Below are 2,901 nucleotides of genomic sequence, written 5' to 3'. Positions count from 1 at the left end.
GATGCAAGAACATGTACTTTTGGAATTTTTGGGTTGCGTATTTTACATTATAGACTCTTGTATCAAGGACCTATGTGGGGAAAAACATGTATTAAATATATGAAATATGTATTATATGCAATGTATGGATTTGGGGTGTTACAATCATCATGACTAGAACCTAATAGAATATATTTCTAAATATAGAAATCCTAGTAAGATGTTAACGTGACGCTCCAAAAATGACGGATGTCACAATACTCCCTCTTATGATGAAATGAGAATCATTAGCATCATACATCATAATGAATGAATTTTTCAACAAGAGCTGTCAATTCATAAAATTGTAAGCAGATCTTTTCAAATCCACTTGTATAATCTTTTCAGAGTTATAATATGGGAAAGTAACCTATTTTATGAAACTATTTTCAATCTTATAAAAGATTGGCCTGTGAATATAACAAATATATTCAGTACAACGAATGTACTTCATATATGAGACTTTTGAGATTCATCTCACCAGGACTTCCATTCAATCATCGATATCTTATAAAAGTATATCTATGAATGTTACGGCAAAATAACATATAAATTTGCAAAATTTGTGTACTGTAGAAAAAATAAAGCAACTAATGCTTCTGTTTAGGCTCAAAAAGATAAACCGTATGGACTACACAAATTTATCGGACCCAATTTGTGATAAAAAAGACTTTAAGGAGGGACATATTGTCACACCCCGTTAAAGCGAAAACACGAGATGAAACAAGTAAGCGAGTCACAGCAACAGATATTAAATAACACCATTCAATTTTTACAAGATTCGAATTTAACATCCTTAACCAAGTTGGAGATAGTATAAATCTTTACAAAAGTTTCAAAATGAACTTAATCGGTGTCGTCACACATATGCTCCAAAACTTCATTTCTTACTTATTTCCTGAAAAGCATGAAACATAAAACAACGTCAACTACAAAGAGTTGGTGAGTTCACGGATTTTCATATGCACAAAATTATTTTCAATGCATAATCCAATTCTTGCAAACTAATACGTAAACTTGCACACGATAAATGTAAATCTATAACGATGTTTAAAATTTGAGACGCTACTGAGCCTTTCCTAACCAATGTGCCCCATTATTTTACGAACTACCATAAAGTGGCCCGCGCTCACTAAGGTACCACGGTTCGTATCAGTACTACTTCAGCGGTGGCCCGTTCGCATACATGAGTAGACTATTAAACATAGGTAATGTGCACCCGTTTTTGGGTGGGACTGTCAACACAATAGCGGCTATCCATAATTACCACGGCCCCAGAACGTGCCCGAGTTAACTAATAGTGTTTACGGGAGGGGACTTTTTAAAACATATCCTCTCAAGTACATCAATTTACTATTTATACCATAGTGCAATACAATCAATTTTTCGTAACTTCAACAAATTTTGACTAAACAGTTCTTTAGTCCAACAGTTTTACAATAAACAGTATAGTTTGCATAACTTCATGCTTTTCCCCTAGTTTCCTAATGAATATCCAAGAATTTGATGATGTTTGAAGCACTACACGTCCGCCCTAACTTTCCTAAACACTTCGAAATCCAATAATTAGATCACCTATCGGGTCTCGATAAAGATAAAGTCAAATCATATCTTGTGTAATGCCAATGAGATTTTATGAATTAAAGTCGATACTTATATCATTTGCTCTAAAAATAGTCCATAAATTATACATTTTAAAATCAAAGTCCTTTGCACATAGAGTTACCACTTGGACAGAATGCAAATTCTGTTTCTGTAATTTTGGTCTCACAAATCACTGTCAAAAGGAACCTTCCATAACTCTTTTTGAGTCCAAATTTTTATACCATAAAAATAACGAGTTAAACAGATTTTTCCCAAATATCAAGAATTTTGGATGGGTTTAAGGCACTCATCATTACCCTACAACTTTGAGTGACACAGTCCCCATGACAGATTGCACACTTTTCAAGTGACGACCGTTTGGGTGGTCTAAACTCATCATTTTTAGTGATTTTAACTTTATTTTAAAGCAAACACATAAGCCTAACTTTCAGAAAAAGAATCACACATTTTTATTGAGTTTTGAAGGAGATATGACCGATTTAAAATGCATGCAAGATTCTACCAGCATTGCTCTTCTTCCACCATAATCTTGTATCAAGAACTTGAAGGCTCAAAACTCAATATTTATGAGTGAGACTAGATGCATTAGAAATATAACTCATTAAAATAAGTTCAAAGAGAAAGAGTGACCATTTTGGAGGAATATCCAGAGAGATATGATCGTCCAAAGTAGGTTTTACATACTGTCAAGTGTGCTGATGCACACTTATTTTGTTTTAAACATTTGAAGGTTCAAAACTTACCCTAACTCACTGAAATTCATTTAAAAAAAAAAAAGAAACGTAGCATTTGGACTATTATTTTGGGATAAATGGGTGACATAACTACTAGGTAGTAATTTGTCAGCTCCGAACAACCCCTTTTATGGTCAAAAACCCACATGCAAGCACTTTTACCAACTTTTCTTGAGTTCCGATGTTTGTAGATCATATATTATCATCATTTTGAGGACATTTTCATGTCTTTGATGTATAATCCCTCATCTTAGATTCTCCAGAAAATTTGTTTACAAAAAGAAGAAAGAAGAAATGTGTAGAAGATGAGAACTCATGTGTAATACAAAGATAATGTATATTAGGATCGAATAACTCAAATTCTTGGTACTAAAACTTACTTGAGTGATCGGTTAGACAGTAGTAGAACAGCGGAAACAGTATCAATCAAATAGGTAGAAACAGTAAGAACACAATGAAGAACAGATGATGAACACAAAGAGAATTGCTTCAAATGATTTTCAATAGATTGAAAATATCGACGATTACAAATCTGGAAGCACAC

The sequence above is a fragment of the Cynara cardunculus genome, assembly GCF_001531365.2.
Source record: "Cynara cardunculus var. scolymus isolate 2C chromosome LG 2, CcrdV1, whole genome shotgun sequence".
Lineage (NCBI taxonomy): Eukaryota > Viridiplantae > Streptophyta > Magnoliopsida > Asterales > Asteraceae > Cynara > Cynara cardunculus.
This window is presented reverse-complemented; position numbering follows the sequence as displayed.